General features: G+C 45.0%; 1 long non-coding RNA gene across 1 annotated transcript; it reads left to right on the top strand.

The window, feature by feature from the left end:
- The first annotated feature begins 2,356 nt into the window (after positions 1-2,356).
- On the top strand, positions 2,357-10,233 carry LOC116970688. The gene is made up of 3 exons (XR_004411265.1): positions 2,357-2,367; positions 4,368-4,370; positions 10,174-10,233. It is a non-coding gene; the product is annotated as an uncharacterized LOC116970688 (long non-coding RNA).
- The last annotated feature ends 7,018 nt before the right edge of the window (positions 10,234-17,251 follow it).

Here is a 17,251-nt window from a genome sequence, read left to right on the forward strand (position 1 = left end):
GGGTAAATTAATGGATTAAAGGCCGATAAATCCCCAGGGCCAGATAGGCTGCATCCCAGAGTACTTAAGGAAGTAGCTCCAGAAATAGTGGATGCATTAGTAATAATCTTTCAAAACTCTTTAGATTCTGGAGTAGTTCCTGAGGATTGGCGGGTAGCAAACGTAACCCCACTTTTTAAGAAGGGAGGGAGAGAGAAAACGGGGAATTACAGACCAGTTAGTCTAACATCGGTAGTGGGGAAACTGCTAGAGTCAGTTATTAAAGATGGGATAGCAGCACATTTGGAAAGTGGTGAAATCATTGGACAAAGTCAGCATGGATTTACAAAAGGTAAATCATGTCTGACGAATCTTATAGAATTTTTCGAGGATGTAACTAGTAGCGTGGATAGGGGAGAACCAGTGGATGTGGTGTATCTGGACTTCCAGAAGGCTTTCGACAAGGTCCCACATAAGAGATTAGTTTACAAACTTAAAGCACACGGCATTGGGGGTTCAGTATTGATGTGGATAGAGAACTGGCTGGCAAACAGGAAGCAAAGAGTAGGAGTAAACGGGTCCTTTTCACAATGGCAGACAGTGACAAGTGGGGTACCGCAAGGCTCAGTGCTGGGACCCCAGCTATTTACAATATATATTAATGTTCTGGATGAGGGAATTGAAGGCAATATCTCCAAGTTTGCGGATGACACTAAGCTGGGGGGCAGTGTTAGCTGTGAGGAGGATGCTAGGAGACTGCAAGGTGACTTGGATAGGCTGGGTGAGTGGGCAAATGTTTGGCAGATGCAGTATAATGTGGATAAATGTGAGGTTATCCATTTTGGTGGCAAAAACAGGAAAGCAGACTATTATCTAAATGGTGGCCGACTAGGAAAAGGGGAGATGCAGCGAGACCTGGGTGTCATGGTACACCAGTCATTGAAAGTGGGCATGCAGGTGCAGCAGGCAGTGAAGAAAGTGAATGGTATGTTAGCTTTCATAGCAAAAGGATTTGAGTATAGGAGCAGGGAGGTTCTACTGCAGTTGTACAGGGTCTTGGTGAGACCACACCTGGAGTATTGCGTACAGTTTTGGTATCCAAATCTGAGGAAGGACATTATTGCCATAGAGGGAGTGCAGAGAAGGTTCACCAGACTGATTCCTGGGATGTCAGGACTGTCTTATGAAGAAAGACTGGATAGACTTGGTTTATACTCTCTAGAATTTAGGAGATTGAGAGGGGATCTTATAGAAACTTACAACATTCTTAAGGGGTTGGACAGGCTAGATGCAGGAAGATTGCTCCCGATGTTGGGGAAGTCCAGGACAAGGGGTCACAGCTTAAGGATAAGGGGGAAATCCTTTAAAACCGAGATGAGAAGAACTTTTTTCACACAGAGAGTGGTGAATCTCTGGAACTCCCTGCCACAGAGGGTAGTCGAGGCCAGTTCATTGGCTATATTTAAGAGGGAGTTAGATGTGGCCCTTGTGGCTAAAGGGATCAGAGGGTATGGAGAGAAGGCAGGTACGGGATACTGAGTTGGATGATCAGCCATGATCATATTGAATGGCGGTGCAGGCTCGAAGGGCCGAATGGCCTACTCCTGCACCTAATTTCTATGTTTCTATGTTTCTATGTTACAATCACTGATGCATCTAAATACTGACCTGAGTTGCACTTAACATTTCATCAGCTGAACTCTTCCGAGCTTCCCCTAAATGTGTTTTCAAGCTCTATGCTATTTGTCTGAACTTTTGCATCCTCGCGTATGACTGAGCAAAACCCAGCCATCCATTTAAGTGATTTTATTTTTTACCTTTACCACTGGCGACCTACAGTAAATACTATGCCAGCCCATTTCTCCATTGTTTTCATTGGCTTCAATGTTGTGCAGACTTGGTCTTTGGGTCTTTGTTACTGTGAAAGCTTCCATTCTGTGTGGGGGAAAAATAAATCATACTATTGCAATTGCTTCGGTAGACCATCTTGGCTATCACTTTGCACATTGAGATCATGTAAACCTTTCCCTTCCTGTCAGAAGAGATTTTGTGGTTCCAATATGCAGTGGTTAGCTTCTGTACAATCTGGCGCAGCAGTTTATTCTAGTCTCAGACATGGGCATGGACCCTGCGCTCCAGAACTGCTACATGATTGCAAATGCTGCCATATTTGCATCTCGCAAGGGTTGATTTTTTAAAACAGCCATGAAAACTGGAAGGGAGATGTAAAAACATTTGTTTTCATCCTGTGGCTCAAAGGGGGACTGGAACTCATGGACTGTAAGAATGAAAGGGGTAAAAAGCGTCATGACATTTATTGAGCATTTGGGCGTGTACCTGAAGCGCTGTAATCCACTAGCCGAAGAAGGAAATGGGATTGGCTGAGTTGTTCTTTAACAGCTACAGGCAATATTGCTTAAACACCCTCCTCTGTATATTACATGCAGATTTGCAGCTGATAAAACTTAGGGGTTTATCAGTAGATACCTCTTACGATATTAAGGATGGGGCAGCCTGTTTTCTCGGCAGCTAGCTCTGCACGATTGTATGGGAGGTTTGTGTGGCTTTCAGTTTGGGCTTAGAGAAGCATTTATGTGATAGCACAATTGACACTGCTTGTGCTGCTTTGTCATTCTCTATAGTCCCATAAGTGGGACAATAAATGATTGGTTATTCACCTGCTGCTCACTAACGTTATGCAGAGTGTCTTTTATATGACCGCTCTAAAAGCCTACACACATTGTATATCAGTAAATTATTATGCAAATATTCCTCTACTGTATTCCTAATGGGAGCAGTATTTTTTAAGTTGATTATGCTATTAGTAACTGATTTCAGCACAAAGAACACAGTCTGTACTCAATCTCTGGCTCGGTCTCTGGGTCATAACTGACATTAGGGTAGCTTGTTATGGGAATGATCTCATAAGCAAAATGGGCATGATTGCGTACATTTGGAGTTGACAGCATACCCACAAGAGCGGAGATTGGGGGTGTTATTAGGTATACAAGTACACAGAGCTTGCTAGTACCTATGAGATGAAGATAGTTTATTTATTGTTTTTTAATAGTCTCTCAAGAGATTGCTGATGGCTCATTAGCAGCCAATAGAATGGACAGTTCCCTTTCATCAAGAGGCTTACATAGTGTATGTTAAGAAGTTATAACATTTGGTTGAATATTTCTGGATATTTGCAGATAGAATTCTGAACAGTGTTGCATGTTATTGTCTAACTCAAAGTCAATTGGGACTATGGTCCGGTTAAGAGCAATGGCCATGTATGCAAGTTAGCATCATGGCATTAATAGCCCATGTTTTCTACCATTAATGGTTTATCTGTTTAAGTGTTTCACACACAGATTGGGTTACTGCATGAAACCACAGAGCTTTGAAGGCTTCACGTAGTCATTCACGTGACTTCAATATAAAATAGAAAGATTAAACGAGAACTTACCATTTGAAGTTTGATCTTTATTTTATGAGAAGTTGAAGTGAGGGAATACGTGCCCTCCACTCCCAACCCTACTTCTCATAAAGATCATTCGGTAATTCTAAGGTCGTTAATCTTTCTATAGCTTAAGTTCAGCAACTAGTCTGTGGTTTCATACATCTGCTCTGAAGATTGATGCACATGCGGGCTGGCGGGCTCTTCACGTATTCTCTCACTACAACTTCTCATAAAATAAAGATCAAACTTCAAACGGTAAGTTCTCGTTTAATCTTTCTACTCTCCTGTGCTCCAAGAAATAGAGTCCTAGCCTGCTTAACCTTTCCCTCATGCCCTTGAGTCCTGGCAACATCCTCGTAAATCTTCTCTGCACCCTTTACTGCTCGACAACATTTTTCCTATAACATGGAGCCCAAAACTGAACACAACGCCCTAAATGTGCCCTTACCAACATCTTATACAACTGCAACATGCCCTCCCAACTTCTATACACAATGCTCTGACTGATGAACTCCAATGTGCGAAAAACCCTTTTCACCGCCATATCTACCAAAGCAAGGGTCTGAAGAAGGGTCTTGACATGAAACGTCATCCATTCCATCTCTCCAGAAATGCTGCCTGAGTTACCCCAGCATTTTGTGTTCTTTCTATCTCCCTGAGATGCTGCTTTTAACTCCTGTAAAAAAGCTTGGTTTAGCTAATTTTAAGCTCGGCATGAGCTGCTCATAATTTCTCACCTTTTCAAAAGAGCAACACTTGCTCAGTAGTGATGAGATATGCAAAGTCCAGCACTGTGATGGACCTTGAATTTCAGACATACTAATTGATGAAAATACATGAATCTTAGACATACCTTTCACTCATTTTGGGTGAAATCATCAGAGAATTTCTACAGTAAATATAGATAGATTTCTGGCAGAATCTTGGCAAAGTATCGAAGGATGTTAGAGGAGCTCTCTTTAAGCCTTTGGCAATGAGCGAATTGTAAATTGCTAATCCTTTTAAATGTAACTCAAATTCTCCAATAATCTCCCAATCAGTGTTTGGAAAGAGCATCAAGGCAGGAGCTTTGAGAGTGGCCATGTAGTGCACCAGGGTGGGACCTAGTTAATTCCTGGCATCAGGCAATGTCTGTCCAGAGCTTGCACAGACACTCTGTGACTACAAGGGTTTAGTGGGTACACTGGCATAAGGAGCTGACAGTTGAATCTTGTATTCAGCATTGTTGCCAATAATGTGTCCTCCTGACCTATTCGACACCTAAAGCAGAGTTTTCTGTAAATTCACTTTGTACTATTCACAAAAGGCATAGCAGACAATTTAGATGGCAAGTATCCTCGTAACAAGCACTTGGGTTGGTGTTCCTTGTACAATTTTCAACCAAGATGGCTTCTAGCACTCAATGTGAGTTAATCCAATATTTTAATCTGTTGTGTTGCGACAAGTAAGAATTGCATTGCTCCATTCTGAAACATATGACAATAAAACTCCTGACTGTTGCACCACCTGGAAATTGCATCTAAAAGAACTGATGAAACGCACTACTATTGATTTTCTTGTGGAATTAAAGATATCTAGGTATTTTGTGCATTAATTAGTCATTGATAAATCCTGCAAAGAAATGAACAGGAAGTCTGGATTAGGAGGTGTTAGCTACTGGGAGAGGTTGGACACACTTGGATTGTCTCCTCTGGAATGTCGGCAGTTAAGGTGAGACCTGATAAAGTGTATAACATTAATAGGCATAGATAGCATGGATAGTCAGAAACTTTTTCCCCAGGATAGAAAAAAAATAAATGCGAGAGTGCATTGCTTTAAGAGTTTAGGGCGAGAAGAATAACGTTTTAAGGAAATGTACAGGACAAGTTTTTTTTTACACAGAGTGTGGTGAATGTCTGGAATATGCTGCCAGGGGCGGCTGTTGAGGCAGATACAATAGTGGGATTTAAGAGACTTTTCGGTAGGCATATGGATATGCAAGGAATGGAGGGTTATTCTATTATGTGCCAACAGATGAGAGTTAGTCTTGACATCACATTTGGCACCAACATTGTGGGTCGAAGGGCCTGTTCTTGTGCTGTACTATTCTATGTTCCACAAAGTTCATTATACAGAGTGTAGGTGTGAATGTGGAACTTGCTCCAACAATAGAAGGGTTTGCAGATAAAGCTGCACAATGAGAAGGATGGGGTGAGAGGCACGAAAAGCATAAACATCAGCTTATGGTATGAACACAATGTCCTCTTTTTTTTGCTGAATATCTAAAGTAATTTTATGTAAAGTCAGGGCTCTAGTCACCATTGGGGTAAAATAAGCCTTTCCAAACTGCACAATGTAATGCATTCCTCAGCAAACAAACCAAACAACAATGTAACAGTCATAAGGAAACAGAAGCTTTCTGAAATAGCTTTTAATAATAAGTTTCCTTTCTGTTGCAATATCAAATTATTTTTTTCAGATTACAACAAATTGAATATGTAACCTCAGCATGAACATCAATTTAGAACAAACAAGAGTTCGTATGAATTGCACAGAGAAAATATACAAAATAACACTAAAAACCCCACTTTGATGAATAATTAAAATGGTGCACTAATCTAACTTTTCAGAACATTGCACTAAGATACAAATATTTAGTCCGAAACTTCTCAGAACAGTGTGCCACCAGAAAGATGGACTGATACTTCTGATTGGAGATATCACCATATGACGTCCCACCATTACCTGCTGCTCCCCCAAACTCGTAACACTTCTATTTTCCTAACACTCTGTCTGGACATGGGCAACCAGAAAACAAATAGATCTTATTACCTCAATCGGAAATTTCCTATGTAATAGGACAAACAACCACCATTTTTCCACATGCCCACTACCTTTTTGGGATAAGTCAAAGACTGATTCAATCAAGCGGTCCGCAAGGAACAGTTGCCCTCTCAGCCAACCACATGCTCTTACTCACTACAAGCCCAGGGGCAGAACACCACCTTGTTGAAGAGGAGGGCAGCAGGCATTTTACATCTGGTCCCTCAGCTCTACTACAGCATAGCAGCAATGCAAATAACAACTACATTGTATTCACATGGATCCCTGACCCTATGGATACATTGCAACTAAATGTTTGAATCATTTTACTATCTCGTACTTTATTTATATGCTGCTGCTTCCTGGGCCTGTGCCAGTTAACCAAAAACTTGACAACTCTCTCTTCTCATTAGTAAGACTTTGACAGGTGAAATTATATTGAATCCCCTTAATATCGAAGATTCCATTCGTGATTAAAAGGCAGTGGCCACTTGAAATGTATACTAAATTAGTAGTATTCAAGAGATGTGGCAAATTCAGTATTGGAGAGTTAATTTTCTTGTGAATGTGATGTCCAATGTGTTATACGTGTCATACAAGTAATCATCACAAATCACCAGGCAGCTCTGACAGATGACAGCACAGAGTTACATTGATCAGTTGGAATCAAATCATGACTCTCACCTTTCATCAAACATATGAAATACTGGCCGCACAAAGGGTTCAGAGATCCTAGTAAAGGAAGCACAAAAACTTCACATGCAACTCAGCAAATGATTAGAAGACTAAGGAAATGTTGGCTATTATTGCAAGGCATATGGAATATAAATTACTTGATGGAATTTTGTGGCGTGTTGATGAGACCGCTATCTGGAATGCTGCATACAATTTTGATCTTCATATTTATGAATCTCTATATTAGCATTAGAGACACAGAGGGATGTTCACTGTGCTGATTCATGGGATGAAGCTGTGACATATCACAAATTGTGTGGGTTGAGCTTATAAAGAAATTAGAGGTCATTTTACTGAAGCATTTAATATTTTGGGGAGGGATTGTCAGGATAATGCTGAGAAGATATTTCCTCTAAATCTGGTCTATAAAAGTATATACAACTCTTTCTTTTTGGCATACATTTCAGATAAAGATTGTCCATTCAGTTGGTCATGAATCTTTGGAATTCTCTTCCCCAGAGACATATGTTGAACATATTGAACACAAGGTGGAGATTTACAGATAGTTGATCTGAGAGGAACATCAGAAAATATAATGAATGTGGTATTGAGGCAAAACAGATGAAGCATGCATGTCAGATGCAGTTTAATGTAGATAAATGGAAGGTTATCCACTTTTGTGACAAAAACTGGAATGCAGATTATTATTTGAATGGTTCAAGTTGGGAAAAAGGAAGTACAGCAAGATCTGGGGGTCCTTGTTCATCAGTCACTGAAAGTAAGCATGCAGGTACAGCAGGTAGTGAAGAAAACGAATGGCAAGTTGGCCTTCATAACAAGAGGAGTTGAGTATAGGAGTAAAGTGGTCCTTCTGCAGTTGTACAGGGCTCTAATTAGCACACCTGGAGTATTGTGTGCAGTATTGGTCTCCAAATTTGAGGAAGGACATTCTTGCTATTGAGGTAGTGCAGCGTAGGTTCACGAGGTTAATTCCCGGGATGGCGGGACTGTCATATCTTGATAGAATGGAGCGGTTGGGCTTGTATACTCTGGAGTTTAGGATGAGAGGGAATCTTATTGAAACATAAGATTATTAAAGGTTTGGACATGCTAGAGGCAGGAAACATGTTCCCGATGTTGGGAAAGTCCAGAACCAGGGGCCACAGTTTAAGAATAAGGGGTAAGCCATTTAGATGAGGAAAGACCTTTTTCACACAAAGACTTGTGAATCTGTGGAATTCTCTGCCTCAGAAGGAAGTGGAAGCTAATTCTCAGGAGGCTTTCAAGAGAGAGTTAGATAGAGCACTTAAAGATAGAGAAATAAAGGGATATGAAGGGATATGGGGAGAAGGGCGAAACGGGATACTGATTGTAGATGATCACCCATGATCACAGTGAATGGTGGTGCTGGCTTGAAGGGCCAAATGAAATACTCCTACTCCATGGTCTATTGAGGAATCCACTCACCTTCTTCTGGTCCTGTTTCTTACATGCTTATGTACTGTTCCAACATAAAAGGCTCCATGGTACTTTCAGCAATGGGCTTCCCAATAAAAGTTTAACTATGTGTTAATTGACATTACTGCCGTACATGCAACCACCTCTCTGTGTAAATTAATCACATGCACAGAGGACAAAAGTATATTTTCACATTTTGCTCCATGGATGTCAGAAGGCTCAGCAATGGAAATGACTCGAATGCAGGCTCACCGAGAAGTACTGAAGAAAACCCAAAATCCAAACGCAAATGGAACCGAAAGATATAGACCTGGAACCAACAGAATGCACAACTATTTCTTAGCCCCCCTTCGGTCGTGGCTGAACATGGGCGTCTCCAGGGTGCTATTCCCTATATGGAGGATGCAAGTGCGTGACTTTATTTAACGTGGGGAGACTGGTGCACAAACAGCCAGCCCACGGTCCTTGACAGATCTGGGTCAGGATCCAATAGCATGGAGTCCAAGATGACTGGGGACCCTTTTATGCTGCAGTCTTCATCCGCCTTCCCAGCCGATGTAATGCTCCTCTAAGGTCCGCTATCGTCCTCCGCCTGTTACACCATTGAAGTCTTGGTTGGATTGCTCTTTGTCAGAGTCCTCCCCTCCACCTTACCGCCATGGGTGGCCCTACCAGGCGCATATCTCCAGATGGCATCACTCTCAGGATCTCAGGTCCAGACAAGCTCCTCCACCATGACAAGGTGACAATCCATAGAGAAGTCAACTGATTATTGAGGAGCCAATTGGTGATGATTACAGGTATTTATACCAGGTGATAGATTAGGGGAGGAGATTAAATGCAGGTGTAGCTCCTAATAGCTCGGGGAGAAGTATGGAAAGAGTTTCAAGTGTGTGGAGGCGTGGCAAGTGTAATAGGAGCCCGCCTCCCACGGACGCTGCCTGGCGTCCTCTTTGGCTAGTCCGGGTACTGCTGATGAAAGTCACTGATCAGGGAGGTGTCCAGGATGTCACGGGCAGGAATCCAGCTCCTCTCCTCTGGACCGTAGCCCACCCAGTCAACCAGGTACTGAATCTCTCTGCCACGCCACCGTGACTTCAGCAGTTGCTTCACCATGTACACTGGACCACCTTCGATGCAGAGGGAGCAGAGGAGCGGGAGACAGGGAGCTGGAGGACACGGGCTTAACCCGGGATACGTGGAAGGTGGGATGAATCCGCATAGACTGGGGCAATCGGCGGACAATAGAGCGATTAATGATCTCGAGAATGGGCCAATAAACCGGGTGCCAACTTTCGGGACTCGGTGCGGGGGGGGGGGGGGGGGGGGGGGGAGATCTCGGGTGGACAGCGGTGTGGAGCAGGGCAGAACGAGCCTCCTTCTAGGTCCGACGACCGTGGCGCACCAGAGAAGGGTGGGTCAACGCCAAGATGACAGGCGAGATTAGAGGAATGGGCTCACTGGAGTACTTCAGAGCAGGTGGAGACCAGGATAAATAATTTATTGGTGGGTCCAGAACCGGGACTGGGGTGATGACGCTGGGCATTGCAGTCTGTGGTCTCGATCTCCCTAGTGATGGAGACCACCAGCCAGGTGGGAGGCAGAATAGGTTTGTGGGAATGATTGTCCTAGTTGGAACTGGTTCAAGTTGGGAAAAAGGAAGTATAGCAAGATCTGGGGGTCCTTGTTCATCAGTCACAGTTGGGGTTGACATTCTTGGACCCAGGACGGTATGACAAGGTGAAGTTAAACCGGGTGAAAAACAGGGCTCACCGGGCTAGACGGTAGTTGAGCCGCTTTGCCGAACGCAGGTACTCCAGGCTCTTGTGGTCTGTCCAGACTTGGAATGGTTGCTCAGTGCCCTCCAACCAATGCCTCCACTCCTCCAATGTCAGCTTCACTGCCAGCTGCTCTCTGTTGCCCATGTTATTATTCCTCACAGACGGGGAGAGGTGGTGAGAGAAGACGGCAAAGGGGTGCATCTTCTGGTCCTTGGAGGAGCGTTGGGAAAGCACTGCCCCAACTCCAACATCAGAGGCATCAACCTCACCACAAACTGAAGGGCAGGGTCAGGATGCTCCAGGATGGGGCCGGTAGTGAAGCATTGCTTAAGGTCCTGGAATGCCCCCTCAACAGCAGGGGACCAGGCAAACATCAAGGAGGTAGACGTTAGAGGAGCAGCCAGGATGCTGTACTTGCAAATAAAGCTGCGGTAAAAATTGGCAAAGCCGAGGAAGCGTTATAGCTCCCTCCGACTGGTAGGCTCAGGCCAATCTACCACCGCTCTCACCTTTCCTGGATCCATTTAGACAGGGCAGCAAGAAGGGTATCCCAGGAGTTGTGAGCTGATGGAAATCACACGTCCCTGCCTTGACAAACAGCTGGTTCTCCCATAACTGCTGCTGGACGAGACAGACGTGGCGGGTATGTTCCGATGCAAAGCCAGAGTGGACGAGGATGTCATCCAGGTAAACGAAGACAAACCGTTTCAGCATGTCCCGAAGCACATAATTGACCAGAGTCTGGAAGACGGGCCGGGGCAGGTACTTGTAATGCTGATGAAGGCTGTCTTCCACTCATCTTCCTTGATATGAACCAAATGGTAGCATTGTATAGATCTAGCTTGGTAAACATGGTGACATGAATGACCAGGGGTAAAGGTTTTTGGCAGTAATGTCATTCAGGCCTCGATAGTCAATGGAAGGGCGACGGTCGCCATCCTTCTTACTCACAAAGAAATATCCCGCCCCGGCGGGAGAGGAGGTTGGACGAATTAAACCAGCTGGCAGAGACTCCGAATGTATCTCTCCGTGGCGTTGGTCTCAGGAGCAGAGAACGAGTACAGATGACCGCGGGGTGGAGAAGTACTGGATAATAAGTCAATGGCACAATCATAAGGGCGGTGAGGAGATAAAGAGGTGGGTCGGAACTTGCAGAAGACCTCTTTCCATAATAATAATAATAATAATAATAATCTTTATTGTCATTGTACAAGACAACAAAATTCTGTTGGAGCAGTCCTCCAGCTGCACAGGAATATGAGTATAAAAATACGTTTAAACAAAGAACTATTAAAAAATTAGACTATAAACATACAGGAGTATGGGCGGGTGTGTGAGAGAGAGGGGGGGAATCAGTGTGGGAGGGGGATAGAGTTCAGTAGTGTCACAGCTCTATGGTAGAAGCTGTTTTTCAGTCTTGTCGTGCGGGCGCTCAGTGTCCTGTATCGTCTTCCTGAGGGCAGGAGGGTGAAGAGACAGTGTCCAGGGTGTGTGCTGTCTCTAATGATGCCATTGACCCTCCGGATGCAGCGGGTCCGGTAGATGTCCTCCAGTCTGGGGAGCTGGGTGCCAGTGATCCTCTCAGCAGTTTTAATGACGCGTTGGAGAGCTTTCCTGTTCTTTGCGGTGCAGCCAGAGTACCATACTGTGATGCAGTACGTGAGAACTGACTCGATGGCTGACCTGTAGAAGCTCACCAGCAGCTGTTGTGGGAGACGTGCCCTCTTCAAGCACCTCAGGAAGTGAAGCCTTTGAAGTCCTTTCTTGGCCGTCGCCGTGATGTTGACGGTCCAGGTCAGGTCGTGGCTGATCTTGACCCCGAGGTACCTGATGTTCTGCACAGCCTCCACTGTCTCGCCGTTAATGGTGATGGGCTGATGGACGAAGGTCTTCGGTCTCCTCCTGAAGTCCAGGATCATCTCCTTTGTTTTTGCTGCGTTGAGGATCAGGTTGTTCTCACGGCTCCAGCTCACCAGGTTCTCTACCTCTGTCCTGTAGGCGGCCTCATTGTTACTCGTGATCCTGCCTACCACAATGGTGTCATCTGTAAACTTTAATATGGTGTTGGCCTCGTGGGTGGGTTTGCAGTCGAGAGTGTAGAGGGAGAAGAGGAAGGGGCTCAACACACAGCCCTGTGGTGCACCGATGTTCAGGGTGATGCTGGAGGAGACCTGCCTCCCCATGCGCACAGTCTGTGGTCGGCCGGTGAGAAAGTCCAGGACCCAGCTGCTCAGGTGTGTGTTGAGGCCCAGGTGGTCCAGCTTAGTGACTAGTTTATGGGGGGGGGATGGTGTTAAAGGCGGAGCTATAATCTATGAATAGCATCCGCACATAACTGTCCCGCTGGTCAAGGTGTGTCAGGGTGGAGTGGAGGGCCAGTGACACTGCGTCCTCCGTCGACCTGTTTGCCCTATAGGCAAATTGGTGGTGGTCTAAGGAGGGGGGGATGCTGTTCCTCAAGTGTCCCAGTACCAGACGTTCGAAGCACTTCATCACCACCGGTGTCAGCGCCACTGGCCGATAGTCGTTGAGGGACCTGATGGCTGATTGTTTTGGCACAGGGATGATTGTGGCTGTCCCAGACACAGATGTGAGGGGAAGACAAGCGGAGCGAAGCCAATTGAGACAAGATTTGCCAAGATTTGCCATAAGCGGGGCATTGCTCACGGAATTTTGGGTGTGAGCTTCCACAATTACCACAGTTATTGACTAGATGATCAGTTACCCTCCCTGGGGGTTTAGGCAATTGTTAAGGAGTTAATGCTTGTCATGGGGACCGATAGAAGTCATGGACGTCATAGGCAGAATGTGGCCCCGGTCCCAAGGCTTTGGTATGGGTATCAGTATCAACCTTATCAAATGCAAGCTCCTCATCCTGGAGAAATTGATTTCTCACCTTATCCTTCAGGATGCCATATACGAGTCTGCTGCAGATGAGCATGTCACGGTCTTGGAAGTGGCATCTGGATGCAATGCTCTTAAGGGCACCAATGTAGGATTCAACCATTTCGCCCTCTTGTTGGCTGCGGGAAAAAAAACTTGTGGTGCTCCATGATAACGTTGGTGCAAAGTTGGCACAGGTCACGGAACTTTCGGAGGAGGTATACCGGGTCTCTGATGGATTCTGATGGGGGCACAACATGTGTTACCAGATCGGTATGTTCTGGGGCATATAGGAAATCCTGTGCCCATAGGGCAGTCTCTGTGCCGGCCACATTGAGGAGAATTGATGCAACAGTGTGGGGCGCAGCTGCAGGATGGGCAGCATCAATAAAAATCCTGAATTCCACCTCGAAGATGCGCCACCATTCAGCAAGCTCACTGTCGAACACCAAAGGATCTGGTCTGCGTATGGAACTATCCATTATTCAACGTAAAAAAATTAAACTAAAATAAATTCAGGCAAAATAGTTGGTGACGTGATTCAAGACTCTGACACCATGTTTATCGGCGGCCCAATAATAAAAACACATTCATGGTGAAGATTCAAAATTCAAGATTCAAATATTTATTGTCATTGTGCAGTGTACAAGTACAGAGACAAGGAAATGCAGTTAGCATCTCACCAAGAAGTGCGAACACAGAATAATGGAACAGTAAAATATATATATGTATATACAGTAGCAGTAGTGCAAATTTCTGGGGGGGGGGGAGATCAGTCACTGGGGGAAAGAGTGTCCGAGGAGGGGGGGGGGGGGGGGGGGGGTGACAGGCAATCACCAAGGTGCAGAGTTAAGTAGGGTAACAGCCGCAGGGAAGAAACTGTTCCTGAACCTGCTGGTCCGGCAATGGAGAGACCTGTAGCTCTTCCCAGATGGGAGGAGGGTAAGCAGTCTATGGTTGGGGTGAGAGCAGTCCTTGACGATGCTGCGCACCCTTCGCAGACATCGTTTGCTCTGGACAGACTCAATGGAGGGGAGTGAGGAACCGGTGATGCGTTGGACAGTTTGCACCACCCTCTGCAGTGCTTTCCGGTCGGAGACAGAGCAGTTGCCATACCATACTTTGATACAGTTAGTAATGATGCTCTCGATGGTGCAGCGACAGAAGTTCACCAGAATCTGAGGAGACAGATGGACCTTCTTTAGTCTCCTCAGGAAGAAGAGACGCTGGTGAGCCTTCTTGATCAGTGTTGAGGTATTGTGAGTCCAAGTGAGGTCATCAGAGATGTTGACCCCCAGAAACCTGAAGCTGGAAACACGCTCCACCTCCGTCCCGTTAATATGGATGGGGGTGTGTGTGCTACCCCTAGACCTTGTGTAGTCCACAATGAGCTCCTTGGTCTTCTTAGTGTTGAGGGCCAGATTGTTGTCAGCGCATCATGCTGCTAGGAGCTGGACCTCCTCCCTATCGGCCGACTCATCGTTGTCGCTGATGAAGCCAATCACCGTTGTATCATCTGCTTTATTGATGATGGTGTTAGTACCATGTACAGGTGTGCAGTCGTAGGTGAAGAGGAAGTAGAGGAGAGGGCTCAGAACACAGCCCTGTGGAACACTGGTGTTCAGGGTGAGGGTTGAAGAGGTGTGGTTGTCTAACCTAACAGACTGGGATCTGTTGGTTAGAAAGTCCAGTATCCAGTTGCAGAGGGAGGGGTCGATGCCCAGGTTGATGAGTTTGGTGATCAGATTGGAGGGGATTATGGTGTTAAATGCTGAGCTAAAGTCGATGAACAGCATTCTCACGTAGGTGTCTCTGTTGTTGAGTTGGGAGAGGGCGGAGTGAAGTGCCGTGGAGATGGCATCCTCCGTACTCCTGTTCTTGCGGTAGACGAACTGATAGGGGTCTAGTGTGGGAGGTAGGCAGCCTTTGAGGTGTGCCAGGACCAGCCTCTCGAAGCACTCAGTGATGATGTGAGTAAGTGCAACTGGGCGGAAGTCGTTGAGGCTTGCCGCAGTGGAGCGATATGGCACCGGTACGATGGAGGTGGTTTTAATGCACGTGGGGACAGCTGCTTGGACAGCTGTTGTGAAATCCAACTTTATTCCATTAAATACACAGGAACATTTCAATAGTCATCAGCTTGCGTCTGGCTTTACAGAATAGTGTGCTCGAGCGAGAGAGAGAGAGAGAGAGTCTTTGTGTAGTACCATAATACCATGTAAAGGGTGGCATGCACATATGCGTGGTGAAGTTCATAAATGGCATGAATTAATAAGGGTTAATCTACACCCGAGATGCCAACTCATCCTTCAGGTTCTCGGTGAGGCCATGGATGACGTTACTGAGCAGAGCGGTATCACACCACCCACTCTCTAAAGCAGTGGTTCGAAAATCAATAGCGTAATCGGCAACAGAGCGTAGCTGAAACATGTTGTCTGGTGTGGACAAGTTGGGCCGAAGGGCCTGTTTCCACACTGTATCACTCTATGACTAAGACTCTACCTCTCTATCTTTCCATTGGTGATAATGGTTACATTTAGTTCTGACTTTGCCCTCTTCCCCCTCCCTGATCACAGGGTCTTTTGCCCCTTGATTTTTCACCATTTACTGCCTTAACGGTGAAGGCATCTCAAAATATTTATATCTTGATTCTTTATTCTTTGCTGAAGAGACAAGCTCACTTTAAAATGCACTCCATGAGCAATCAAAGCAGTTCAATGTTTGGCTGATATCATATGTCATTTGAAGGTTCTCTTTTTCAAAACTGTCCAGGCTGTCTAGTGACCTCTGAGGAATTATTTTGCAATTGCTGTCAAAAGTTTGATATGGTCATAAGATTAGCTTCACTGATTTACTCACTAAATTCTTTTAAAGTCCAATAATTATGTAAATTATAGGCATCATAAAATGCTCATCTAATCACACTTTTATCTGTGACCAAGCTGCCATTAAACCAGAACACACTAATTGCCAATGATAATCTTTAAAAAAAAACCTTATTGCAACAATCCCAAACGTGACAAAGATTTTAATATACAGGCTAATTTGTGAGATAATCTGAAATAACGGTAATTATTTGAGCACGGGAAGTCATTTGGCTCTGTATATAATTAGAAGTGTCAGTTGCATAGCATGCAACTGAAGAAAGTAATCTGTGGCAATTTACAATGTTTGAGAAAACAGGCCAATGGAACCAAATTGCCACATGTAGTTGTCATTTGCAGGGAACACACCGGTGAAAGAAGTGGAAGGATAAAAGAATGTGGGTGAAATAAAGCATGAAATCCATGAAGTGTCAAGGACTTGTTGGTTCACTTAGTGTAGGTTGTATGAAAGCAGCCAGTTAGCATGTGCCATTCTGTCATGATTTACGTCACCTCTTTAGTGACCCTCGGACTATCCTTGACCGGACATTGCTGGTTCAGTCTGCCTGGATCTACCTGATTTCCTGGTTGCTAAACACTTTAATTCTCCTTCCCATTCCCACACTGACCTTTCTGTCTTCTTCATTGTCAAAGTGAGGCTAAATGCAAAGTGGAGAATCATCTCATATTTCGCTTGGGCAGCTTGCAGCCCAGTGGTATGATCTTGATTTCTCTAACTTCAAGTAACCCCAGCATTCCCTCTCACCCCATCCCTCCCCCACCCAAGTCGCACCAGCTTCTCGTTATCACCCAACAGCTAACAATGGCCTGTTTCCTTTATCATCGTTACCTTTTTGCATATCTTCCATTCATTGTTCTTTATCTATCTACATCATCGTCTATATATCTCGTTTCCCTTTCCCCTGACTCCTGAAGAAGGGTCTCGACTCGAAACGTCACCTTTTCCTTCCCTCAAGAGATACTGCCTGCCACGCTGTTACTCCAGCTTTTTGTGTCTAACTTACTGATAGACCATTAACAGTTCAATGGATTCGAGAGGAGTAGGGCACATGTATTTAAGCCATTGTAAAAAGCCAAAGATAGCTCAGGTTTTAGTTATTTTCTTCTGGTGCTCACACAGCTGTTTTTTTTGTACCTGTATTAAGTTGAATTTATCCGTAGCTGGGATAGCAATTTGCTCATAGAGGAGGTAGGTAGGTTAATAGTTATGGCACATGTGTTCAGTGTAATCTCCTGCATTAGGTTTAATCACTGAGATGCATAGAGACTTTTACAAAGTGTTTTTTGCTTGATGGGAGCTGGATCGGGGTTCCCGATGCAACCTCCTGTACATCGATTGG

Source organism: Amblyraja radiata, chromosome 3 (assembly GCF_010909765.2).
Source record: "Amblyraja radiata isolate CabotCenter1 chromosome 3, sAmbRad1.1.pri, whole genome shotgun sequence".
Classification (NCBI taxonomy): Eukaryota; Metazoa; Chordata; class Chondrichthyes; order Rajiformes; family Rajidae; genus Amblyraja; species Amblyraja radiata.